The 27,726-nt window shown below is 45.8% G+C and overlaps 1 protein-coding gene and 1 non-coding gene across 2 annotated transcripts in view; both read left to right on the top strand.

Annotated features, from left to right (window-relative positions):
* The first annotated feature begins 217 nt into the window (after window positions 1-217).
* Window positions 218-323, top strand: LOC115031692. The gene has a single exon (XR_003837351.1). It is a non-coding gene; the product is annotated as a U6 spliceosomal RNA (small nuclear RNA).
* Window positions 324-9,992: 9,669 nt separating this feature from the next.
* The window catches only part of Arhgap35 (Rho GTPase activating protein 35), a 119,470-nt gene continuing 101,736 nt past the window's right edge, over window positions 9,993-27,726 (top strand). Inside the window, exon 1 of the mRNA XM_021166185.2 lies at window positions 9,993-10,717. The gene's annotated coding sequence lies outside the window, so the exon portion shown is untranslated. The remainder of the gene's footprint in view (window positions 10,718-27,726) is intronic.

The following is a 27,726-nucleotide window of genomic DNA, read 5'->3' as shown; positions in this document are numbered from 1 at the left end:
TCCCCACAACAGCTCATTGAGCTCTGAGCATGCAGTGGCTTTTCCAGCCCAGAGCTTGAAAATCCTCCCCCTTTCCCCTGAAAAACATTCTAAAGCATAAACAGCACATGGTCAGGTCTGCCTACAGCAATGCCTATCCTCTGATACCAATTTCTATCCTAATTGGCTTCTGTTGCTGTGAAAAAACAACAAAATTACCAGCTAAAAGCAAGTTGGGGTGCTGCTTCAGCAGCACATATACTAAAATTGGAACGATACAGAGAAGATTAGCATGGCCCCTGAGCAAGGATGACATGCAAATTCGTGAAGTGTTCCATATTTTTAAGATTTTGCTGACAGGAGCCTGATATAGCTGTCTCCTGTGAGGCTATGCCAGTACCTGGCAAATACAGAAGTGGATGCTCACAGTCATCTATTGGATGGAACACAGGGTACCCAATGGAGGAGCTAGATAAAGTACCCAAGGAGCTGAAGGGGTCTGCAACCCTATAGGTGAAACAACAATATGAACTAACCAGTACCCCCAGAGATTGTGTCTCTAGTTGCATATATAGCAGAGGATGGCCTAGTCGGCCATCACTGGGAGGAGAGGCCCTTGGTCTTGTGGAAGATTCTATGCCCCAGTATAGGGCAAAGCCAGGGCCAGGAAGTGGGAGTAGGTGAGTTGGGGAGCAGGGGGAAGGGGGAGGGAATAGGGGATTTTCAGAGAGGAAACTAGGAAAGGGGATAACTTTTGAAATGTAAATTAAGAAAATATCTAATAATTTAAAAAAAACAAGTTGGGGAGGAAAGGGGTAATTCTGCTTACAGGTCGACTGTTAAAAGGAGGCCAAGGAGGGCCTCAAGGCTAGAGCCTGGACAGAGGAACTAAAGCAGAGACCTTTGAAGAATGCTGCCTACTAGGTTGCTTCCAGGCTCCCAGAAGGCTAGGTTCCTTATATAGCTTAGTCTCCGCCCCCATCCCCCAACCCCATCTGGAGTGACACCACCTGCAGTGGCTGAGCCCTCCCACATCAATTAGCAATCAAGATAATGCCCTGCAGACTTGGCCACAGGTCAATCTGATAGAGGCATTGCTCAATTGAGGTTTACAACCAAGATTAGCCATGGAAGACTGGCCTGCTGCTGGTCTAGTCTGTCTACTTGGTGAGAGTTCCAGACCAGCAAAAGACCTTGTCTAACAAAGTAACAAAGCTGTTCAGGTTGACTTTGGGGTCTGGAGAGATGGCTCAGTGGTTGGGAACATTGACTGGTCTTCCAGAGAACCTGGGGTTCAATTCCCAGTACCCCTGTGGCAGCTCTAGTTCCAGAGGATCCAACACACCCTTCTGGCCCCTCTTGACAGCAGGCATATACACGGTGCACAGACATACGTTAGGCAAAACACCCAAACACATAAAATAAAAAAAAGGGGGCAATGGCCAATAGGAAGTGTTTGAGAAATTCTGGAGCAAGTGAAATTTCCCCTTTCCTCCTCCCTTGCTTCCCTCCCCTCCCCCACCCCTTTTGTTCTCAACAGGGTCTCATGTACCCCAGGCTGACTGGAACTCAATATGTGTAGTGAAGGATGAGTTTGAACTTTTGACCTTCCTGCCTGTAACTCCTAAGGGTCAAGATTAGAGGTGTGGCCCACCAGGACTTCAGGCATGGTAGGCGAGCATTCTATCAAGAAAGTTAGGTCCCCAGCCCTAAAAGTCTTCAATGACACTTACCTTGAAAGAAGTCAGTTGGAACACCCACTCTGTAAAACTCCCTTGGGAAGATGTATCAAACTCGCTCTTTGAACAGTAACTTCATTCATTAACTTATCCATCGATGTTTTATTGTTTTTTGTAATAGCATCTCATTGCATAGAATGAGCTAACATAGATCTCTCTTCTGTCAAGGATTTAAGTGCATGCGTCTTTTGCTTGCATGTACGTACGTATGTGCACCATGTACAGTCCTGGCCAGAGGAGGGTATTGGATCCCCTGGAATTGGAGTTAGGGATGGTTATAAGCCACCATGTAAGTGCTGGGGTGTGGGGCAAGTGGTCTGTGCCACCAGACAGAAGAACTGGTAAAGTTGGTGCAGGTTCAAAATCCCCGGTAAATCTCATAATTGAAAATGGCATGCTTTGGAACCAGCTACTGGCCAGGTGCTACTGTAGTGCCAGGGAAATGTACGTGATCCCCAAAGAACAGATGAGAGCCGATCTGATGGAATCACCGTAGGGCTTCTTACTTCATTTGAGCTAGCTCCGGCCCCTCGGTGCACTGCTGTCATGGAGGACGGGTTTTGGTGATGAGGAGCTCCAAACATCTATCCGGACAAGGTTTTTTTTTTTTTTTTTTTGAGACAGGGTTTCGCTGTATAGCTCTGGCTGTCCTGGAACTCACTTTGTAGACCAGGCTGGCCTCGAACTCAGAAATCCGCCTGCCTCTGCCTCCCGAGTGCTGGGATTAAAGGCGTGCGCCACCACGCCCGGCTCGGACAAGGTTTTATAGTAAGTAGCAAGTGCTGGGGTGGGGCTGTGAGGTAAGTGTGTAAGCATCTAATTGGGAAGTTACTGTGGCCTTTAACATAATTGGCTGGTGCTGGGAGTCATATGATAAACTTAATTTCTGCTTTCCTCTGCTTTCCTCTGCTTTCTTGGTCATTAGCCAGGGGGCAGGCTTGTAACCTGGGGGTGCAGGTTCGTTGAGGAAATAACCTGGAGATGCTGATCTTGTTGGGAGTTAGCCTAGAGACTCAAGCTAAGCTCAGGTTGTTGGGGGTAACTTGAAAACTAATGCTAGGTACCGGCCTGTTAGTTTGCCTGAGTTTAAACTTAGGTCAGGTTCTCTAAAATGGAGTCTGAACTTGAAAGATTTGGTCTCTCACTATCTGTCCTGAAACCACCACACCCCATCGAGAGAGCCTTGACAATCAGTTACTTAGGGACAACACCTGAAGTCCTTCCCCATGCAAATAAAGCATTCCCAACGCCTCAGACTGAGCCAAGGGATCTACTCCTGGATCCCACTCTATCCCCAAATGCTTATTTATAACATGGTCCCTATCAACATGGAATAAAGTGCATAAGTTATTTCACCAGAATCACCCGAGGGTGGCTGTTTTACTGAGCTGTAACACTCTAGGTAAGAGTTTTCTCTCCCAAAGCATCCATTGCTGGACCTCAGCTCCACTCAGCAGGCCAGGCTTGCTCCACTGGCTGCTGTTTGCTGTTTTAGTGGCTTAGTGGCTCTGGCTCCAGCTTCTGGCTGTCCACAGCAGCTCGTTGCTACAGCTGCCACTAGCACTGAGGCTGCCACAGTAATGAAACAGAGCTGGCTGCCTGCTCTGCCTAGGTTTCCCCTCGGAAAGCTGTACTTCTTTGGCCATTCAGGTCATTCCAGAGCGCCTCAGAACCTTTCATTCTGGCCTGGCTAGAGATCCTTGTATTCCATGCATCCTGTCTCCCTGGAGCACCATTGGCATCCCAGCAGCCAGGCAGGCATGCAGCCGGACACTGAGGACTGAACTCAGGTCCTCTGCCAAAAGCAACAAGTGCTCTGAGACCAAGGAGACATATCTCTAACCCCTGGCCTGAAGACTCTCTTAATCCTGCCTCAGTCTCCTATCTGCTGGAATTATAGGCTTTATTTTTATATCTGGCAAAGATGAGCTGTTACACTCTTAACAAGAATATGGCAGCATGACCTTGAGAACCAGTGTTCTATTCTAACTCAGAGTATCAGGGTTGGATCTCACAAACACTTAAGACTCAGAAGGCTGAATTTGTATGACAAAACATTTCCTGGGGAGAGGCAACACACATATCTATCCACCCCAAATAGGGATCCATGACAGACCAAAGTACAGATATACCAAGGTCCAACTTAGTGAGCCATGAATTTTATTGAAATTACTTACAGGACTATAGGTGAAAAGTTACTTTCAGGAGCAGAAATTCATCATCAAAGCCCACCCCAGCATGGGTGACAGGTCACAAAAGCTGAGACTCTAGAGTACACTGTACAACCTGCAGGCCGCTCAATACATTGGTCTAAACCTCTTCTAAGCACCTCTGCTGGATTCTGCCTCTCCTAGACAGCTGGTCTCTCTGAGTTTTCTTTTAGTACTCTGGGAGAGAGGGACCTAGTGAATCAGGTCAGTTTCAGGGACTTCCTGAAGCTATTTTGTTTCCATTCAGAATGAAATGTTTCAAACTCTGAGGAAACTGTTATACAACAGAGTTACGTGTGAGAGTATTTACAGGCGGATTCCATTTACATTTAGTACTTGTGGTGGTTTGAATGAAAATGCCCCCCATAAACCCAAAGGGAATAGCACTACTAGGAGGTGTGGCCTTGTTGGAGGAGGTGTGGCCTTATTGGAGTTGGTGTGTCACTGGGGCTGGGCTTAGAGGTCCCTAAAAGCCCAAACTGGACCCACTGTTTCTCTCTCCCTGCTGCCTGTTGATGCAGATGTAAAACTCTCCAGCATCGCGTCTGCCTGCACGTCCTCACGTTTCCCACCATGATGGCCATGGGCTACACTTCTGACCTGTAAGCCAGCCCCAATTAAACGTTTTCTTCTTTATGTTGGACGATGATGGCACACACCTTAAATTCCAACAGGCAAAGGCAGGAGGATTTCTGAATTCAAGGCCAGTCTGATCTATGGAATGAGTTCTAGGATAGCCAGAGGTACACAATGAAACCCTGTCTTAAACAAACAAACAAACAAACAAAGTTTTTATAAGAGTTGCCATGGTCATGTTGAGGCTTCACAGCAACAAAACCCAAGCACTGTACTAAAACAGGCAAAATGAATCCATGGTAATGGACGAGGTGATTAGCATAAGAGTTTTCATTGACTGTGGAGAGGAGGGAGAGGAAGGAGGCAGTCTTAAGAGGCATCTGAGAGATGGTCTCACACTGTTCCGTTATTTACAGGCTAGGATGGCTGGACATGGACACCCATAATCCCACTACTTGAGAGATTAAGGCAGGAGGATCAGGAGCTGAAGGCCAGTGTTGGCTGCATAGTGAATCTGAGGTAGCCTTTGCTACAAAATACTCCATCTCAAACAAAATAAAGCCGGGTGGCCAAAACCTGTTAACTCCAGCGTCAGCAGAGGCTGAAGCAGGAAGACTGAAAATTCAAGCCTGAAAGAACTATATAGACTGACCAGCCTAAACAACTTGGTGAAATTCTGCCTCGGGGGAAAAAAAAAACCCACCTCTCTCAGTGGTAGAGAGCTTGCCTTTTACCTGTCGCGCACCAAAAGCAAACAGGCAAACAAGCTGAGATCTGTGCTTTACTCAAATTTACATTAAATTTATTTCATTTTCCCTGCTCTCTTTTGCTTTCTGAGGTAGGATTTCTCTGTGTTGCCTGTGCTGCCTTTGAGTACCCAGGCTATCCTATAACGCACGTCACAGATCAATCTGGCCGCGAATTCTCCCAGTCCTTCTGCCTCTCCCTCTTAAGTGGTGGGATTATGCCATGCCCGGCTAATTTTACAAATTTATAGAAATAGGTTCATCGTGAATCCTGCCAACAAAATTTGGCGTACTGTACACTAGATGTCTTGAGTCCTTCCTGGAGAGCTGTGATTCTGCTGTGATTGCGAGCACCCCTGGCTTCTTGTCCCTTCCTCATCATAGGCTGCAGTATTCTCCCGCAGCCTTAGCGAGAACCGGCTTTCTCGGCTCCGCTGGTAGACGGCGCTGTAGGATCATCGACCTCTTGGTCACGCTCAGCCCTGGTTCCGACCCTCTCTCTAATTCTCCGGAATAGGGACTGAATATGCCCGAGCATCGCCAATTTTTATGCAAAACTTTTGTGGTCGTGTCAATCCCCCCGCCGCCACCATCCATTTCTGCAATTCGCGTGCAGACCTGAAGCCGCGTTTGGTTCCTAGCATTCTGGTGGAAGTGACCTCCAGCTATTCGGGCCTCCAGGGCTATGCATGGGAAATCTTGATAGAGATCCAACCCGGCAGCCCGCTCTTGTCTCTGTCAGCTAATTGTTTAGTCGGATGTTTGTTTATCCTGGAGCGAAGGGGGGCCGGGTGCGCGGGGGTGGCTGCCCCAAGGGAAGCCTGCTTCCTGTCGTTGGCTTACTCAGCTACCATTCGCCTACTTAAGTCCTGGAAAGAATTGCAGAGCTGGGAAGGCCTTGCCGGATGGTGCCTTCACCCAACAACAACAACAAAACACTTCCTGAGCCCTCTCCCTTGTGCTTAGACCTGTTGGTGACATCTATGGTGATTGTGGGAGTGCTAGTTTCTGCGCTCTTAAGCGATAGGAAAGAATTAAGAGAGAGGATTAGCCAGGCTGCGGTGGCACATGCCTTTTATTCTAGAACTCTGGAGGCAGAGACGGGCAAATCCTCCTGTCTCTCCTCCCCGCCCCCTCTCTATGACACCCAGGTTCTTTGGGATACTAGAGGGGCCAGCTCCTTGACCCAGCTTGAGAGACATCTGAAACCACAAGAGTGAGCCGACAAGGACTTTCCTTTTTGACTACCATTAGACTGAAGGCCAGCTATTCTTTTTGTTTCCTATTTAAGGTTGTTTTTTTTTGTTTGTTTGTTTTTTTTTTGTTTTTTTCTAGTTGGTTGTTTGTTTTTTCGAGACAGGGTTTCTCTGTATTGTTTCCTATTTAATTACTCATTAACATCTACTTATATTTGGCTTTTTCTTGTTGTTCTTGCTATTATTATTGGTCGAACCAGAGTCCATGTAGCCTGTGCTGGCTCGGAGCTAACAATGTAGCCAAGGTTGATCTTGATCTTTCTATCCTCCTGCCTCTACCTCCAAAGGGCTGTTATCACAGGATTCCAACTGTGTGTCATCACACCCCATTTATGTGGTGCTGGTGACTGAACCCAGGACAGGCTAGATAGGCACTCTAGGAGCTGAGCTACAACCCTTGCCCAGTGTTCTCATCTGTAAAGCTCCAGGATCAGGCTATTCTTAGAGAGTGACTTCAACCCGAGAAGAAAAGGTGGCAGACTTCAAAAAGGAAAAACCCGAGGTCAAAGTGAGATACTGTCTGTTCACATATTTCTCAAGAGTGGATTTGGTAGGGTTTTGTTTTTATTTTATGTGAATGAGGGGTTTACCTGCCTATATATCTGTGTACCACATTTGTGCTTGGTGCCAGTGGAGGCTAAAAGAGGGCATCAGAGCCTCTGGAACTGTAGTTACAGATGATTGTGAGCCACCACGTGGGTGCTAGATATCGAACTCGGGTCCTTTGGAAGGGCATCGGTACTCTTAAGCACCACGTCATTTCTCTGCCTTGGACTCTGCTTTTCTGGACTCTGTTGTGGTAATACATGCACTCATGTGAGAATGGGATTCCTTTTCTATCCAAAAGAGTTAGTCCAACAAAGGTCCATTTTTCTTAAATTTTCCTCTTTCCCTTTACCTAGTTGATTAGCCAGCCAATCGTGTCAAATTGAGAATCCGAGTTCCCATCAATGGGATAAGACAAAGTCGCTACCTCCATCAATAATAAAAGACAAAAAGTCATCTCAGCCATGTATGTTCAATAGTTGAGTTTGGGTTTTGATACGTACACACAGACACATTTTTCTAGAAATTTATTTTTACGGGCATGGGTGTTTTTGCTCGCATGTCTGTGCAGTTTCTGGGGAGACCAGAAGAGGGCATCAGTTTCCCTGGAACTGGAATTTCAGGCAGTTGTGAGCTGGAATATAACCTGAGTCTTTGAAGAACTGCCAGTGGTCTTAACCTCTGATCCATCTTTACACTTCCCTGCAAGCACTGAGTTTGCAAACCAATAATAATAGTAATAATGATAAAGTGTCTGGTTGAGTTATTTTTACTTTGTTCTTGTGTTCTTTTGTGCAACTCCAACATCATTCTTTTCCAACACTCAGGAAGCAGAGGCAGAGGATAGTCACACATTCAATTCCAGTCTAAGCTCCATAGTAAATTCCAGGGCAGCCAGGATAGCTAGTGAGAAAAATGTCAATGGAAATTATCTTTAGCCAGGCACAGTGGCAAATGCCTTTAATCCTAACACTTGGAAGGGAGAGGCAGATCTCTGTGAGTTCAAGGCCAGCCTGGCCTACAAAGCAAGTTCCAGGACAGCCAGGGCTACATAGAGAAACCCTGTCTCAAAAAACAGAAAACAGAGCCGGGCGTGGTGGCGCACGCCTTTAATCCCAGCACTCGGGAGGCAGAGGCAGGCGGNTTTCTGAGTTCGAGGCCAGCCTGGTCTACAAAGTGAGTGCCAGGACAGCCAGGGCTACACAGAGAAACCCTGTCTCAAAAACCAAAAAAAAAAAAAAAAACAGAAAACAAAATTAACTTTAGTTTACTCCAGACACTCTGTGCTTAGGATGGAACCGAATGCCTTGTGTATTTATGCAAGCGTTCTACCAATGACTTCTGTCCTCAGCCCACACCACGAGACCCTATCCTCCTAACAAACTTTAATGAGAGGCTTCATTGGTTGGGGTGTTTTAAAATTTGAGCACATGTAAATTTTTTTTCAGAATATGAAAATTCATTACTGTGTTTCCATTGTAAAATTTTATGATATTGATTTTTCCTTCTTGCCTTTGTAGAGAGCCAAAAGAGACATACTGGCTGCCTTGACCACCTTAAAGCAGACTCCAGGAATATCACCTACAGCATGACCTTTTTGACTTCATGAGGTTCTGGTTGCTGGATTTGGTCGAGCACATGTAATTTTATTTAGCAATGCTTACTGAGTACTCACTGCATGTAGGTCCTTCCTTTACACCCCACCCTCATTTAGAGACTCAGTCGTTCTCCTTAACTTCCCTGTTGCTTTCTGATGTTTCAGTTACCGGTGGCTAGGAGGGAGCTTTAAGAGGTTACATCCACATTTCTCTTATTACAGCGTAACATATAGTCATAGTTTTTCTTTTTCTTTTTTTTTTTTTTTTTTTTTGGTTTTTCAAGACAGGGTTTCTCTGTGTAGCTCTGGCTGTCCTGGAGCTCACTTTGTAGACCAGGCTGGCCTCGAACTCAGAAATCCGCCTGCCTCTGCCTCCTGAGTGCTGGGACTAAAGGAGTGCGCCACCACGCCCGGCTTAGTTTTTCTATTAGTGTGGGTAATCCTCTGCTAAGAGTAATCCATCAGCTATTATAGATATTAATGTATAAGGGAGATCGCCCATATTTTACTGGGTTCTAGTAGTTCGAGGATTCCCACCATGAATCGTGGCCATAGGGCCTATTATACCTCATTCGATTCTCCAAGTGACCCTTTGGAGTTCAGTATTGTTATCCCACTTTACAGATGAAAAGCCTGGAAAGAAGTGCAAGGCTGGATCGGAAACACGTGCTTCCTTCAGGCATTCCACACTCTGTGAGGCGCCGGGAAAGCCTGTCTTTCACAATCCATCCTTCCGGAGGGCTCCCAGAGGAATACAGAGTTAGAGGGGAGCCCTCTCACATCACCATTCCCCCCTGCAAGCACCCAAAGTGACATGTGGTTTGCTGTCATTTGCCCGATGCTGACTTGGGAGACTAGGGCTGCAATGCAGGGCCCTGTCCTTCCTCTGCCCGGGACCAAGCACTGGGTGAAATCACCAGTAACTTGTATCAACGCGCCTGGCCCACAGGTTTTTCTTCAGCGCCCGGGAAAGAGCACGTGCCCCCTGTCCCCGCCCACTCTTTAGGGCTGGCCAACGGCGAGCCTGGATTGGGCTGTGAAGGACCACGCCCCCTTCCCTCGCCCAATCGGCTCCCTCGCTGGGTACGCTCCCTCCTTCACAGCCCCGCCTCTCCACCCCACGTTACGTCTATCCCCCCCCCCTCCGTTATCCCGAAGCTGCGGCTCCAGGAGGCGAACCCACCTCCCTCTGCCTTCCATTGGTTAGTGAGGTCCCGCGCGAGCGGGATGGAGCCCTAAGTCCCCGCCCTCACGAGCCGGGCCAAGCCTCTCAGAGCTGGCTTTCTCCTGGAGCCTGCGAGGTGTGGGGAGGGGCGGCGGGTACTGCGGCCTGGAACGCGCGACGCCGTGCGCGCCCCCCTTGCGGGCTCCTCCCTCCCTTCGGTGGCTTCGCAGGCTGCAGCCGTCTCTGCGCACGCGCACTCAGCCCACCCCGCGCCCTCCTGTGCCAGTTCGCGGGTGTCCGTCCTCGCGCTGTGTGAATCTGGCGCCGCAGCCGCTGGGGTAGCGGCGTTTTCCTCAGGCGCGCACGCGCACTCGCGCCCTCGGTGTCGGCGCGTGCCTGTCCTCCCGGCCTACGGTCCTCGCGGTGCGCTCGGCCCACAGGGCCGTTATCCACTTCCCAACCCCAGCCCCAGCGCCTCTCGCCCCTCAGAAACGCACGCGCACTTGCGAGAGGGTCTCCAGTACGCGCACGGCCGCGGCGGCCGCAGGAAGGAGGCGACAACGCCGCCGCTGCTGCCGCTGCCGCCGCCGCCATTGCGCGGGAGGGAGGGAACGAGCGAGCGAGCGAGGCTGGTCCGCCCTCCCCCTGGTTCCCGCCCCTCCCCCCTTCCCCTCCCCGCCCCCCGCCCCGAGGGAGAGCCGCGGCGCGGCGGGAGGAGGAGGTGGAGGAGGCGGAGGAGGGAGCCCGCGAGGGAGGGTCCGCCCGGCCCCCCGCCGCCGGAGCCGCCACCGCCGCCTCAGCCGCCTCAGGAACGAGTCGCTAGGGGAACATGGCGCCGGGCCCGCCGTGGCTGCGGCCGGGATCGCGGAGGCCGGTGCCGCGCTGAGGGCGCCCCCGAGACTGGTAAGTGTCTCGTAGCTGGCGGAGGGGAATGTGGGGACGGGCGAGGCGCCGGGCGCCGCCCCGCTGCGGGATCCAAGGGTGGGGGGAAAGGCGGGGACCGTGGGGCCCGGAGCCCGCGAACAATGGAGGAGCCGGAGGGGGAGGGGAGGGAGCGCCCCCCCAGCGCCCCGCGGTCCCCGCGTCCCGGCCGCTGCATGCCCGGGCCCGGCCCGCGCGGCCCGCCTTGCCCTTCCTATTCGCTAGTGTCCCCGCAGCCCTGCAATCCCGGCGTCTGCCTCCACACACGCCCCACCAAACCCGGTGAAGGATCTCGGTGTCTCTCAGCCTCCACTCGAGATACCCGACTCCCAATTCTGAGCCGTCTTCTTTCCCACTTCCTCCCCCCACCCCGACCCCCAGTCATTCCTACTTCGCCACCTCCTGGAGTCGCCTGTGCTCCTGGGACAGCCTACCTCCTCATTGACCCCTCTGTATCCCCTCTGACGCTCACTTTGGATATCCGTGGCCCTTCTACCTTACCTGTTTCCTGCTAGCATCACTTTTGGGAGGAAATCCCCATTCTCCTTCTTTGGCCTATTTACTGTTATTATCCCTGGCGTAGAACATCTTGCATCCCCAGGAGCTGTCCCTTTAGGACCTGCGGTTCCACCTCCGTGGAGATCCGTATTGGTCTGTTGATACAGGCACTGCTCTGCTGCCCTCCCGGTCTTGACTTTGGACATAATTCCTCCTTGTATTTGGGCCCAACTGCCCCACGTTTTGCCGGGCCGCAACACTGAACCTTCTGCACCTCCTAGGATGTCCCTAGGCTGCTTCTCCTACGGTTCTCAGATTCTGATGCGCCTTGCTCGCTTCCTTCCCTTCTCAGTGCTTGCTCCCATTTTGCCATTCAGACCCTGTCCTCTTTTCCAGACCCTTCTGCCTGCCAACTCTGCCCCTGTGCAGGCGCTCTGATCTTGCATGCACTCCCCTGTGGTGCCTGGCTTTTTGCCTCTTCTTTTTACCCCCTCTTCTGTCCCTTAGGGTGTCTCATTTTTGCCATTTCCTTTAGCAGACCTCTGCCCTAACCCTGACTCTACTCAGTTGTACTCTCTGCACCTCTATTCTCGTTGTTTCCTCTCTTTCCCACCTTTATTTCAATGCCCCTCTGCTCTGCTTCATTCACACAAACCCATCGCCAGTAAGTTCATCTACACCTAGGACTTGCTGCCTATATCTTCCTTGCTCCTGGTGTTTCTCTGCACTTTAGATGACTCTGACCCTGACCCTTCACACGCTGCCCATTCTGCCCTTCTACCGGCTATTCCCCTTCATTCTCTTTATTTTGTGTTCTTTCCTCCCTTTTGGAGCTGTCCATTTGTCTACATAGTTTTGAATTGTCTTGAACTTTACTGTTGCTGTCCCTATCAAACTGATCATCTTCAACACCAGTCTCCTTGTTCAATGTTTGGTCCTTCTTAATTCTAAGTCCTCCATCCCCCATTCAGCCTTTCACTGGATTTTTTTTTTTTCTTCATTCGCCGATCCTGTCTTGTTCTGCCTCTGCCTCCTTTTAAGTCCTTTTCCTTAGTTCTAACCTGAAGGTATCATTCCTTTCTTATTATCCCCGTCTCCCCTTTCTTGGAGCCTACAAATTCTCGTTTAGATGTTCATTTTCTTTTGATACCCATCTCTCAGTTCCTTTCCTCTTTTGCTTCTTGCCTTTCTCCCTCGTGGCTTTCTGCCTTTTTCCTCAACCCTGTCAGGCTCCCTTTCTAAGACTTAACTCATATCACACCTGCTTCTCAGAGTTTCCCATCCACCACCACCAAGTTCTCCATTGAGGACACCCCTGTCCTATGCAACTCTCAGCATTTGCCAGGGTAGACTGAGCCGAGGTACTCTAGGCACTGATCCAGGCTGCAGATTCTCTGTTGAGTCCTGAGTGTTTTGAATTTTATCCTCAAAAGTCCTCCTGAGATCTGTTACAGAGGTAGGGATTGATTGGTTGCAGCTCTCTTCAGTCTGGGAGTGACTCCCCATTTTTCTGACTCTCATCGAGATTAGTGATGGTGGATAGGATTCATCTATTGCCCCATTTATGTTCTCTTTGCTCCCTCTCTGGGCCTCACAGCTTTGTGCCCTTGGGAAAGGGGACTGCAGCTGCTCCTGACTCTTTATTCTTCTCACTTTCCTCCTTGCCTCTTTGAGCAGTTGTAGACAGTTGTAGGCTCTACACTCTTCCACCTCCACACCACACACCAGTACGCCCCTAACCTACCCCCAGAAGCATTCATGAGTATGTATTTTTTTGTTTATTTTTGGTTTTTGGTTTTTCATCAGCTGAAAAATCATATTCTTGTTTTACTCCAGGCCAAGGAAATATGAGTTCTCAAGTTTTGCATGTCCCAGGGGTTGCTGAGGCCACATTTGGTGTTTACAGGCTCTAGTCTTCAGAAGCTGTAGCCTTGCCTTCTCGCCTAGCCTTTGGTTAATGCTGTGACCTTTGGGGGTTGGGTTAGACCCAGTGGGTTTCTTCCTTTTGCACCTATGCCCCCTGGCAGGCTTTAGCTTCCTGGTCTTCAAAATGGTGATAGGCTGGGTTTGGAAAGCATTTTGTGGTTGTTGTTGAAAGGAAGAGTGCCAAGTGTCACTCAGATTTCTGCCCTCTAGTATAGCCGGCACTCCCAGCCATAGGAACCCAGTGTGCCTGTGCAGGGAACCAGTGGTGAGTTCTGACAGCCCCCAGACTTTATAAGGGGCCTGGTTGGGTAGAGTTGGAGAGGGCTGCCAAGAACTGGCTGATAGAAGTATATTTGGGATTGTTGTCTGTGAACTGTGCTTTTCTTACCTTTTCTATTTTTTTTTTTTTTTTTTTTGTTTTTTTGGAACGGGGTTTTTTTTTTTGCCCCGGGTTTTCCTGGAACTCACTTTGTAGACCAGGCTGGCCTCGAACTCAGAAATCTACCTGCCTCTGCCTCCCGAGTGCTGGGATTAAAGGCGTGCGCCACCACGCCCGGCTTCTTACCTTTTCTAACCCTGTGTTTCTCAAGTTCCTTTAATGATTTTGTGGTGGGGGGTTCAGGAAATTAATCCAGAAGTAGAGGTAGCTTTTTACAAAAGAGCTATCTGATCATATCGTTCTTTACCTTGGGAGGGGAGGACCTTTGGTGTATTGTAGGTTTATTCTATTTCTTGAGTAAATCTAAATCAAAAGCCTTTTGTTGTTGTTGTTGTTATTGTTGTTATCGTGGTTTTCTTCCTTATGGCCTCGGGCAATTGCATATTAAGCTATTCAGCTGTGAAGGCACATTTACTGGAAGGACTTTCTTTCTTAACTGAGCTATGATCAGACTGTTTATTTCAGCACCTGCTTAGAAATAGTTCTGTGTGAACACATTCGAAATAAAAAATCTTCTCTGTCAGCTACAGAATTAGATCATTGACTCATCCAATGTTAGGGTATTTGTATACAAGAACATGGGGGGAGTGTGCGTAATGGATCTGTGTGCCTCTCCTAGCTTTATAGGACTGTAGGTTTTCTGGGTTGTGGTCCTGTTTCTTTTCTTTCAGTTCTGTGTTGTGTGGTTGGAAGTTGGTGTCTTGAACATTGTTGCTAGGCTTATTCTGCCACTGAGCTATAGGACTTTAAGCTTTGAGAAGAACAGTGGGGATTTTGATGCTGTGTGACACTTTGGTTTGTTTCTAATGGTGTTTCTTTGGTCTCATGTCACAATTTCCAGTATTTATTTTAGAGTTTGTGTTCTCCAAGTCAGTACAAATAGTTGTCTTATTTTTCATTCTTATTTGGAGCTGACACCTACTTAAGAACAGGAACAACTGTGTGCTTGACACCACTACAACGTGTGTTTCCAGAGTCTTCCTGACACTGGCAGCCTCAAAAGTTCTGCATCAAAACTGAGTTCACATAATAGGAAAAGGAGTGACAGAAAGAACAAAGAGTTGTTTTTCCTTCTAAGCTGGGAACTAATGTTTCAGGACCGCCAGATTTCTCTGATGGTAGTGAAGGCTCCACTCCCAGAATTGACATTTGCTTTCGTGATGGAATTGGGTGCTACAGAAATGTGAGGTGGTAGCCTTGGCCTTATGGAACAGTTCCTTTGCCAGTTGGGGCGGAGTGTGAAGCAAGTGATGGCAGCAGATGACTTTTCAGTGCACTAGCATGTCTTTAAGGGCTCTTAGCCTGTCTAGATTTTTAGAACTAGCCCAGTAAGAGTCCTTTCTTAGCCTCCCCTTCCCCCTTTAAAACTAACCTTTCTTTGTGCTCATGTCTCCTTTTCCTTGCCCATCGCCTTCTTTTTTTAATTGGCTTGATGATGCCTCAGGACAAATAAGTCAGAAACTCTCATTCTTCATACCAGACGGATGGGTGAAGGTATCTGGCTGGAATAGTGAGTGACTTTTGGAAAAGGACAGTTGGGAAGTGTGCAGGTTGCATAGTTAGTGCCAGGTTGTAGCCTCATGCCTGTGTATGTGGACAGTCTTCCTGAGACAATACAGCAGATTAGATCATTATAGCTAGACGTGGGCAAGGTAGTAGGGACTAAGCTAGATTGCTTTGCCAACCTTGGTCTGATGCGGTCTCTTGAAAGGTGTTGATCCTCTTGCAGGCTGTTGTGATTTTGTAGGACTGTCATTTGCTACCAGGCAATCTAAACAGTGTCGTTTGTTCATTTACTTTTATTTTTTCGAGACAGGCTCTCACAAAGCCCAGGCAGGCCTCTATCTGGATATATACCTGAGGGTAGCTTTTGAGTCATCTCTCTGCTTCTGTCTCCAAAATTCTTGAATTGCAGGTATCCACTATCACATCTGGTGTAATTTATCCAATCCATGTGACTTTTGATCAATCATTTACTTCACTTATTTAAATTATCTACCTCTCACAAACCCCAAAGATTATTTGCCTGTATATGGAAGGTGACTAGCAGAAATAACATGTTGGGCCCTGGAGTTTTGTAGTCTAGTCTAGAATATCAGTGCAGTCTTTGCAGGTGGGAAAGTAAAAGGCTTTCCTGGGGTCACATGGCAGGCTTCTGCTTCGAGATCATTAGACACAAGAGCAGGGCCTGCCTTCTGTCAAGGCCATATCCTAATTAATTAGGATTGGGGATAGCTTGCTTTTCCACTGGGCTGGATATCCCTGTCTGAAGACTGAAGTCCAACCCTGATGGTAGACTCTATTCAGTAGAACAGACTGTGTTGGAAGAGCTGTGGCCTAGTGCTCAGTACCTGGGTCTGTGCTAGGATCCCCCTCTTGTCCTTGTCACGTCCTAAAACAGAATTGAGATAGGGCTTTTCCTGGGCTTACCTTTGTGGATACTTTTTTTCAATGGAAAGTAAATACTACCACTTTCTAAGCCATTCATATGGAAATTAGTTTATAACATGGGGGGGGGGTGTCTCCAGATTGTACTAGCTACATAATTCAGCTTACACCTCTTTTATAAAATGGTAGGGAATTTTTCAAGCTGAGTCATTGTTGACCTAGGCTCTCAAATAGCAATGGTCTGAATAGTACTTAAATTGCTGGTATTAAGAAGTGCAAACAAATCATTCATGTTCATCTTCCCAAAAGTTTATTTCTATTTAACTTTTAATACAATATTTTATCAGACTTTACAAAGAATTCTTGAAAATAAATGGGCCCCTGTCAATGTGACTTTCATTTATTGACATTCTGATATTGAACACCACTGAGCTTAAGAGGAGAACTGGGTCTGTTCAGCCATGAAGCATCATTACAAGAATGTAATATTTGTTTTTGCTGGAAATAGCCAACTTGCCTAACTCCTTCACCTTACCTTATGAATGGAGTGCTTCTGTGTTATGGACTCTGCAGGAGTTGTGGCTTTTGTGTGTTCTCTTCCTTGGGGCTGCCCTCTTCCCAGCAACTGTAGTGAAATTGAGCCATTGACAGAAAACTTCCCATGCAGTAAAGAAATATTGACAAAGCCAAGCATAGTGGCACACACTAGTAATCTTGGTGCCTGAGAAGTGGAGGGAGGAGGAGATGATGTTCAGGGAAATCCTACTACTTACTGAGTTCAAGGCCAGCCTGGGCTACAAGAGATCCTGTCTCAAAAACACCCCCCCACCCCAAACCAAACCAAACCAACTAGAAAACAATGTTGAGTAAACTCCTATCATGACTTATCAGCTATGTGATTTGGGAAAGTTGTTGCAGAATGAAGGGATTATATCAGATGGCTCCTGTTGAGAAATTTGGGCATTTCTGTTCCAGATTTGTCAAATCCAGATTTCACAAAATTAGGTAAAAGTTTGTCTAACAGAAAGAAGGTACAAATGTTTGGCCAAGTATTGACTGCCTCTCTCCATGGTTTTTAGGAGACAAAAGGTAAAGTCCCTCTTGAGTGAGTCTTCCGTGCTGCGGAGGAACCAGGGACACATGCTACTGGGCATGAGCGCCATCACTGACTCACAGCCTCGACCAAAATGTTCTCTTGAGAATATTCTTAGGCAACTGGAAATGTATAGAGAGACTATTGCCATAATTTGTTGTCTTACTACTAAAAAATAAGAATTATGAGATTGGGTGTGTAGGCGTCTGGCATGCATCTGGTCCTGGGTTCCATTTCTAGCACAGCGGTCAGCTAATATAAAACATTAAAAAGTACATAGAAATGCAGATGTTTGGATAGAAAACACTGCTCTTTAGTTTTGTTTCATTGCTGAGTATAATTACTACATTTGTTCATTTATTTGTGTGTACACAAGTGTATGCACTGTGTACATACTGAGCCATGGTACATATATGGAAGTCAGGGGACAACTTATGAGAGTCAGTTCTTTTTTTCTACCATGTGGGACTTGGGGGTTGAACTTAGTCAAACTCAGGTTGTCAGATTTGGCAGCAAGTTCTATCATCCACTGGGCCATCTTGCTAGCCCAGATCACTATAATTATTTAGTAACTCTGAGTTGCAGTTGGTAAACAGGGTTGGGGTTAGAGTATATTAGCTAGCTGTAGCTAATGTATAGCCTTCCCACATACAGAAGATTGATTTAAGAATATATTCTTGCAGAGGACCTGGGTTCTATTACCAGCATCCACATGGTAACACACAACCATCTATAACTCAGTTCCAGGGATTCAATGCCCTCTTCTGGCCTCAGTGGGCACCAGGCACACATGGTGCACAAACATACATGCAGGCAAAACTCCCATACACAGAAAATGAAAATTAAGGAAAAAAAAAGTACATGTGTAGTTGCATTGAACGTTTTCCTATCTGCATTTAAATGAAAGGTCAAAATCATGGATTTATTTCTTGAAGCCTATGTTAGGTGTGAGACAAAAGAAAATGATCACTGTTGATTGCCATAGATAATTAAAGAGGCCTCTCTGTTCAGTAGCAAATTGATTGTATACAAATGAAAGTTGGTGCTGCACTAACACAAGATTATTGGAGTCTTGAAATCTGTTTCTTCAGCAGAATGGCTCAGAGCAAGAGGACCACCTGGGGTGGGGTGGGACAGGGCCCTGATGCTGGAGAGTGACACCACTTCCTTTATTCTATAGAAATGCCTATTAAGGTAGCATAGGAAGCTGTGGACTCTGCTCTTGGTGATCACTTTCTCCATGGCTTGAAACCCTGGTTTTTTGTTTTTGTTTTTTTTTTTAATTTTTTTTTTTTTTAAGATTTATTTATTATATGTAAGTACACTGTAGCTGTCTTCAGACACTCCAGAAGAGGGNTGGTTGTGAGCCACCATGTGGTTGCTGGGATTTGAACTCTGGACCTTCGGAAGAGCAGTCGGGTGCTCTTACCCACTGAGCCATCTCACCAGCCCCTGGTTTTTTTTTCGAGACAGGGTTTCTCTGTATAATCCTGACTGTCCTGGAACTCACTTTGTAGACCAGGCTGGCCTTGAACTCAGAAATCCCCCTGCCTCTGCCTCCTGAGTGCTGGGATTAAAGGCGTGAGATGTATCTTTTTAATGTGGCTGGGCTCTAAGAAATGTCTCCCTCTGATTGGTCAATTGAATGAAGATTAAAAGCCTTTCTGAAAAATGAAAAAGGGAGGAAGGTTTCTGATTGCTACAGGAGTGATCCCCAGCTGTTGGTGTGTGCCCAGTATTAAGTCACTAAAACTGGAAAATGGCAGTAGTTGCTTTTGGATTTGTGGTGTGTTGATAAGAGGAAATACTCTCTTGTGCACAGATCTTTTTAAGTTGTTGTTGTTATTGCTACTTTTTTGGATGGTGGGTTTGAGAGAGTACCTGTATGTGCTCCACAGCCTGATGACTGGAGGACAGTGGTATTTGGTTGGTTCTCCAGAACTAGAGGTATAAAAGGATATATATAAGCCTCTAATATGGGTACTGGAATCTATACCCAGGACTTCTGCAAGAGTAGCAAGTGCTCTTAACTACTAGCACAAATAAATAGTATATAAATTGATATGTGTATGTATAATATATATGTCATATATATATATATATTCATGTATACATGTATGTATGTGTACACGCCCCCCCCCCCCCACACACACACAGAGTTTTTTAAGTTAGGGTCTCACTGTAGTCCTGGCTAACTTGAAACATACTTTGGAAGAATTTGGTAACTTTGAGCACACAATGACCCTTCCCTTCTGTATTGGCCTCCTGGATGCTGGGATTTAAAGGTGTGTGTCATTATGCCAGCCACTCTGGCACAATTTTAAGAGTTGTGTAGTCATGGATGTATATATAGTTAACTGTTTAATTAATTAACTAAGTAATTGGGTTTTGTTTTGTTTTGTTTTTTGAGTCAGATTCTCTGTGTAGCCCTGGCTGTCCTAGAACTCACTCTATATACCAGACTGGCCTTCAACTCAGAAATCCACCTGCCTCTGCCTCCCCAGTTTTAGGATTAAAGGTGTGCACTACTGCTGCCGCCACTACCATCCTATTACTTTTGAGGGAAGGACGTCAGTATGTAGCTTGGCTAGCCTGTCAGTCCAGATGCCTCCCACTTCAGCCCCCTGAATTTTGGGATTACTAGCATGTGCCACCACACTAGGTTGTTTGCATATCAGTATAGGCTAAGCAAAGATGCAAACCATGATCCTGTATGAACATGTTGAGTATCATGGTTACATATTTAAAAGATGAAAATCTAAATGTTTAACCTCAGGGGAATTATTACTTATGAAAAAGTTTAAAAGTATGTTTTTCAAGATACTTGGCATGAGAAAGTGCATATAAAATCAAGAGTGTGTGTGTGTGTGGGGGGCAGGATGTAGAACTATATACAGGGTGAATCTAGTTAAGACATATGTGGGAAGGAGTGGAAGGGAGAACACTCTGAAGCGCTATTTGAGCTATCTTTGTTGTAGAATTTGGGTTAAGGACCACTTTTTCCTGAATTGTAAATTGTGTGTGTTCTAAAGATTTATGTGTATGAGTGTTTTAACTTCATATATGTCTGTGCACCACATGCATGCCTAATGCCCAAGGAAGTCCAAAGAGGGCATTGGATCTGAAACTGGAGTTACAGATGTTTGTGAGCCAATATATGGGTGCTGGGAACTGAATCTGGTTCATGAGCAAGGTCAGCAAATTCCCTTAATAAAGGCAGGGTTTCAGTTAAATCTGTCTAGCCTGGAACTTGATGTGTCCGTAAGTCTGGGCTTAAACTCACAGAGCTCTATCTGCCTGTCTGCCTCTGCCATCAGTTCTGCTGGGATTAAAACCCAGCTGATCTATCTGTGTACCCATGCCTGCCTGGTCTAAAGATGGTTATAAGCTGCTATGTTGGTGCTGGGAACTGAAACTGTACCCTCTAGAAGAACTGCCAGTGCTCTTAGCTACTAAATCATCTCTCCAGCCCCATTTACTATATATTCTCTCTCTATAGTTTTTTTGAATTATTATTTTAACAATGGGGGTTTGCTGTGCATTCATACCACTATGCATGTGTGGTGACTGATAGACAGACAGCATTTTGGAGTGCATTTTTTTTCCCCAGAGAGTGGGAGTTGAGATGGGTTTCTCTGTGTAGTTCCATCTGTTCTGGAACTCACTTTGTAGATCAGGCTGGCCTTGAACTCAGAGATCTGCTTGCTTCTGCCTCCTATTGCTGGGTTTAAAGTCATGTGCCACCAAATTCAGCTTTTTTTTTTTTTTAATTCCTGATCTTAGAAAATGTTAAGTCAGTGTACCATATGTTTTTCTCTATAAAATTGAAAGAAAAATTATGCTGAAAAACAAATTAAGGAGATCTTTTGGACTGTAGTCCCTCCAGGGCAGACACTGCTTCTCATAGAATAATCGAATTAATTATTAACAACAGCCACTGCTTACTTTGTACCAGTGCCTGCCAAGTAAGTACTCCTCTTTCCTCACAGTCACCCTCCCAAGTGGGGATTATTTCTAGCTTCTAGTTGGGGAACTGAGGCATATGAGTGTGGGACTGGCCTAAGGCTACCTGGCCAACCATCCTGTGCAGAAAGCTTCTTTGGTCTGCCTTTCCCTTTCCAGAGTGTTCCATACAAAGTGATCTCTCCCAGAGATGAAGAAAGCTAGAGTGACTGGTAGCTGGCAGTTGGAGCATAGTTCTGCCCAATAAATCCCTAGTGTGTTCTTGGTTCAAGGAGAAAGAGTCACAGGTCAGAGTCAGGAATAGTCATGAGGTTAATTATGTCTTTTTCACATTTTAAGGTGCTTTAGTGGTGGTTAGTACAGTGAAGAGACAAGGGTCTCACTAGATGCTCTAGACTTACTTTGAACCGGAGATCCTCCTGCCTCAGCCTCCGAAGTGTTGGGATTACAGGAATGTGTCACCATACCTGACCTGTGTCATCTCTTATGGGCCAACATGTGTTTAAAGAGTTAAGTAATTTAAAAAGCTCTAGGGAGGTGGAAATGGATGGATCTTGAGTTCTGGTTCATCCTCAACAAGCTTGGGAGCTCAGGCCTGCCTGAGCTGGAGACTCTGTTTCCAAAAAAAAAAAAAAAAAAAAAAGGAATTACATAGTTTCACTTAATATCTAATCTCTTTAGTTCCATCTATTCAAATAATTTTCACAGTTAGGAACTGCTAAGCAGAAGAGAGCAGGCTGGTTCTTTGTATCTCATGGATAGAGAACAGAAGTTTTGTTTATTCTTTTACCTCCTCATTCAGTCACTGTTTGGGTGATGAGAAGTTAAGGGTGCCAGTTACACAAATTGAGCGTCCTTCTTGCCGAGTATGTAGGCCACTGAGGAACAAAGGCCCCTCTTCCCTTACAGGTAACACAAGGAGCACACTGTTTCTGTACCAAAAAGTACAGATTTGAGAGGCCAGTGGCCTGATTCTTTCTTCCTGATCTTATCTTAAAGAATTATGTGTGACTAAACATTTCAATGCAAGAATGCATTGACTGGGGCTAAGACAGATTTCATCTGAGAAAAAAGAATTTTTTTTAGGAAGCTGGTTGGGTTCATGTTTCTCTTGAATAAGGACTAATTTGGGCCAGTGTGTAGCTGAGTGGTAGAGCACTTGTCTATGCACAGGTCTGATTTTCATTCCCAGCACACAGGGACTAAATAACTTGGAACTTATGTATACCGCATTGGCTTTTATTGTAGCTATTTAACAGAACACCCTATGCTCAGCATGCATTTTTATTGGCCACTAGTTGAGGGCTAGTTCCAGAAGACCTGGTTGATGATCACCTGCGCAAAGTTTGGGGCTGGGAGTGGAGGCATGCTTTTAATCTTTGCATTCAGGAGGCTGGGGGTCTTGAGTTGAGGTTAGCCTGGACTATACAGTTTCTATTTTAAATTAAAAGAAAAAGGGGTAGGTGTGGTGTTGTATACCTTCACTTCAATACTGACAGAGGCAGGTGGACCACTAGGAAGTGAGACCCCATTTCAAAAAATAATTTAAATAAGAAAAAACAAATAAAAGATTTTGGGCAGCTCTGCCAGTTTGTTTTGGTCCCAAGACAAGAAGAGCCCAGGGCCTCAAGGTTCATACCTGCAGCTTGTTGCCTTATTATTTCTAGAGCAGGCCTGACAGATAATCTTGAATTCAGTGTTTGTTAACTAAAAATGGTGAGTGTTGGGCATGATGATGTCTACCTCTAATCTCAATACATGGCACGCAGAATTAGAATTCAAAACCAGCCTTGTTTGCATGAGATCCTGTCTCCCAAAAATGTGTGGGAAGTAGTCTGGAGAATTAACTCACTTAATATTCACCCAACAAACACAACACCCTCAGTTTTAATGTATAAAAATCAGGCATTTGAGTTTTGAGGCCAGCCTGGGCTATAAGAGACCCTGCCATCGTTGTTGTGCCATCCCATTTTCCTTTTAAGGTCTTGACGAAAAACCTGGAGAGGATGCAGTCTTAAGTACTTTGGTCCTTATTAGAGTATTGGGATTCCGCAAACTGTCCAGGGAGAAGGAACATTTTCTCTGCTGTTTTCAGTTGCTTTTTTACCAACCTTATGAGATGGGGCTGGTTATTTTTATTGTGAGTTGTATATAAAATGGGCTCAATACTGATTCTGCCTGCTTAGTCTTTTATCATCATGGACTAAATGTAGAGTGATGAGAACTCTGTAAAGTTGGGAAACCCTTGAGCTTGTGGAGAGGAGAGACACTCTAGGAATGTCCAGATAAACATTAGGTTGCCCCAGGCTGCAAGTGGAGCTGACTGCTGCTGAGCTTGTTATCTCTTAGTCTTTGCCTCTGCCGTCTCTGCCCCCAGGTCACAGTGACTTTTAGGGTCTTATCAGCAAGTATCTTAAGTTTGGAGACGTTAACTCTAGGTCACTGGGGAAGTATCAGTTGTTACTATTTGTCAGACCTTCCAGCCCTAGGCCAGGCCTCAGCCACTTTCTCTCTCAGCAGGCTGTGAGGCCCAGTCCTTTCCCTCTCCCCTTAGGCAAGACAGACTTCTGGTGAGGTGACTCAGCTACCTCCTGGGAAGAGCAGAGCAGAGCAGAGCAAATCAGACCAGACTGCCCAGGTGACTACTCGTAGGGTCTCGGTGCAAATTCAGGCTCTAATAGTGAGTTTAGGAAGCCTGAAAGAGTGAATGCCTGCCTAGGTCATGGTCGCTCACCAAATGCCATTGTTGGTGGTGTGATGCCTGGAGTTGCCTCTTAAGGACCAATTGAGAGAATGGTGGTAGGAAAGGTTACTAAACACAGCTCCCTGTATTTTGTTCAGGAAGGGGCTGAGGGAGAAAGAAGGCTCAAGGGTCAGACTAGAAATAGTATTTCCCAAGAAAGTTGATGGACTTGCATGTATATAAGGAGGTGTATGCTTTAAAGTCTTCCTTTATATGACAGCAGCAGGAATATGCAGTCAGGTACTTACAAAATTTAGATTCTTGACAGTGTCCCTCCATGTCACCTTAAACAAAACAGACAAAACAGCTTATTACTATTAGTAAACTAACAGTGTTTATGAGGAGTGTGGGCAGTAGATGAAAAGTAATTGCATATAGAAGCACTCACTTAATAGGGATTACAGTTTCCAAAAGAGTAAGTATTGATTGGATGTCATGTGTGAAGTGCACTGTGCTTGCATAATTCCAAGGAATCCTATATCTTGTGTCTTTTCCACTTTTAGTCTCACTGTAAGCCATTGGGGTCACAGGGAAACACTTTGATACTTGTTTTCCCATGGTTTAAATTTCTCAGGGTTTGGGGCTAAAGAGGATGGTTCAGAGCAGAGGTAAAGAGCGCTTGCTGCTTTTGCAGGGGCCCCAATGATCTTGCAAGTTCCAGAGGTTTTGTTGCCCTCTATAGGCACTGCATGCATGTGGTGTACATACAATAAAAATAAGTCTTCAAACACCAGAAGAACCCTTAAGGCTTTTGTGCGATCTGCAGAACCCTTAGTAGTTTGCCCTGCCCTGCTCTTCCCTGCCATCCCTAACTTATACTTGCCCAGCTAAATGCCTGTCCTCATCCAAGGGGAGCCACCAGGGCTCAAGAACAGTGTTCTTTCTCTGCTAGTGTCTGATGAGCTGGCTCTTCTTTCTAAAGTGCCCCTCTCAGTTCTTCTGCTTGGTGAATTCTTTGCTTATCTCAGGGGTCCTTTGTTTGTTTGTTTTTGTTGTTGTTTTGTTTTTGGTTTTTTGGAGACAGGGTTTCTCTGTGTAGCCCTGGCTGTCCTGGAACTCAAGTCTGTAGACCAGGCTTGGCCTCAAACTCAGAAATCTGCCTGCCTCTGCCTCCCAAGTGCTGGGATTAAAGGCATGCGCCACCACTGCCCAGCAGGGGTCCATGTTTTAAGATCTCCAATGTTTGAATTTTCTCAGCCCTGGTCACAAATTTTAGTGGTGGTTCAGTACATGTCCCTTGTTTCAGTACGATGACATGTTCATGGAGTTCCATGTCAGTAGTCATAAAACACTCCGTGCTATTTCCCAGCTGCCCTGTTCCTTTCCTTGGGGGCATCCATGTTTTACCAGAGGCTTAGATATGTTGCCCTCTGCTTTTGCATGAATATTGTCATTCTGTGGTTTGTGTCTGTATCTTTCTTGTTAATGTCTTGAGAGATCATTTCATATTAACACAGAGTGGTGTTTGTTTTTGTTTCTTACAGCTTCCTGTTATTCCATTAGACAAGTACATTACTAGTGTGCACCCAGTTAGTGCTAGGGAGAAAACTTGACTGTGTCATTTGCCATCCAGTAAAACTCTGAGGAGTGGAATGTTTGTTTGTTTGCTTGCTTGCTTGCTTGCTTTGAGACAGGGTCTCAGATGGTCTAGGATGGTATTGAACTGGCCATATAGCAGAGGATGATCTTGAACCTTTGATATTCCTTCCTCTACCTTGAGTAGGAGATTATAGTTATGCATTATACGAAGATCTACACTGTGCTGGAAATCAATTGCAGGGCTTCCTGCATGCTAGGCAAACACTGCATCACCTGAGCTTTACTCTCAGTTCCTTTTATAGTCTATGGATAATCTTACCCTACAGTGCGGGTTTGCTTGAAGCTCAAAGTAATCCTTGTCTGCCCTCCCACGTGCTAAGATTACAGTTGTAATCTGCCATGTCTGGCTCTTCTGCCTTTGTTTGTTAGCTTCTTTCTTTCTTCCTTCCTTTCTGTCTGTCTTTCTTTCTTTCTTTCTTTCTTTCTTTCCCTCCCTCCCTCCTTTTTTTTTTTTTTTTTTTTATTCTCTTTTTATTTAAGAGCAGGGTCTCTATGTAGTCTTGGCTGTCCTGGAACTCACAATTTAGATCAGGTAGCTCTCAAACTCCTAAAGATCTACCGGCCTCTGCCTCTGCTTCCAAATGCTGGGACTAAAGGCATGTCTGCCATGTCTGACCTGGCTTTCCCTTCTGAAGACAGGGGTTTGTTTGTTCCTGTTGTTAGTGTTAATTAGTAAAGTGCCTGGTATATGAGTGCTTAATCGAGACTGGTTCCTTTTGTTGTTGTTGTTTCCTTGTGGATTGGGATTGAACCCAGCATATCATGTGAGCTAGGGAAGGGTGAAGCATTGTGGCTGGGGAAATTGGCTCTAGCAACTACCTGGATGCCCGAGTCCTGCACATGCTCTCTTGTCTGCTGGCTTAGAGCCCACAGGACATGGTTGGACATTATCTGTTAGGATGAAGAAGACTTCACAAAATCCCCTCCTAATACAGCAGTCTGCACAACATCCCTCTCTCCTGGGATGAAACTAGATCCTCCAAGCTGTATATAGATGACTATAATAATAACAGCCAGCACTATGCCCTACCTGTCTGCCATGCACCATGTTCACAACACATATCCTTGTGAACTTGATACTGTCTTTGCTCCTGTTTCTCAGATGAGGAAGCTGAGGCAATGTGAATAGGTGGCACATAGCTGAAGGGTTCAGGGGCAGGTAAGGACTTATTTTGTTGTTATGGGTTGACAATTTGATCTGCACTGAAGGTGCTTGGTATGGCTTTTTGGTGTGTTACCTTGATTTGTAGCACAGCTACTTGTTAACGATTTCCAGAATAACCATCAGCTAATTTCAGTTTTATCTTCCCTCCTATTTTGTTGTGGGTGCCTAATTGAACTTTTTTTTTTTGGTTTGGTTTATCGAGACAGGTTTCTCTGTATAGCCCTGGCTGTCCTGGAACTCACTTTGTAGACCAGGCTGTCCTCGAACTCAGAAATCCGCCTGCCTCTGCCTCCCAAGTGCTGGGATTAAAGGCGTGCACCACCACGCCAGGTTCTAATTGGACTTTTTAATGTAGTTTCCTTTGTGTGTGGGTGTGTACGGGTATGTTTAACCAGCATTTTATATAACCTAGGCTGGTCTCAAACTCACTCTGTAGCTGAGGCTACTCTTGAATTCCTGATCTTTTGCTTTTGCCTATCAAGTGTTGGACTTACAGGCATAGATAATTATGCCTGGCTGTTAGGCTTTGGTTTTGGTTTGTTTTTCACATTTAATCTCAGCATCTTTTAGCAAAGTTAGAGTCTGTTGCTTATTCATTTCTCTAATACCTCCTTGAAATGTTTGTTTCTTGGGTTTGGGAAAGAACTATGGTATTTGTGATGCTGCTAGAATGCCAGTGGCTTGTGTTACCAGCATACTTTGGAATGTATACTCTTATGTCTGTCCCCTTATCCCCCCACCTCTGTCTGCATTTTCAAGTTTGAACCCCACCTCTGTCTGCATTTTCAAGTTTGAATTAGCACCTGGACTTATTTTATGTACCAAGGGATTGAGCCCAAGACCTTACATAAGCTAGGCAGTTGCTATGCCATTAGACAATAGAGTCATCCCATTGATTTGTTTGATTGCTTTTTGTTTTGAAATAGAGTCTCTATGAATGCTCTGATATGGCCTTGAATTTATTCTGTAGCTTAAGAAGGGCTTCCAACTTCTCATCCTCCTGCCTCAGCTTTCTAAGTAGTTGGTATCATAGGCCTGTGCTTGACAGCTTGGGCTTTTTGTAACATAAGCCATGCAGTAGTGTGTACACTTCATTATCACCTGTCAGTTTTTTGCAATATAGCCAGTAGGATAAAGAAGCCAAGATTTTAGTTTTTTTTTTTTTTTTTTTTTTTTT

Source organism: Mus caroli, chromosome 7, assembly GCF_900094665.2.
Source record: "Mus caroli chromosome 7, CAROLI_EIJ_v1.1, whole genome shotgun sequence".
NCBI lineage: Eukaryota > Metazoa > Chordata > Mammalia > Rodentia > Muridae > Mus > Mus caroli.
This window is presented reverse-complemented; position numbering and strand designations above follow the sequence as displayed.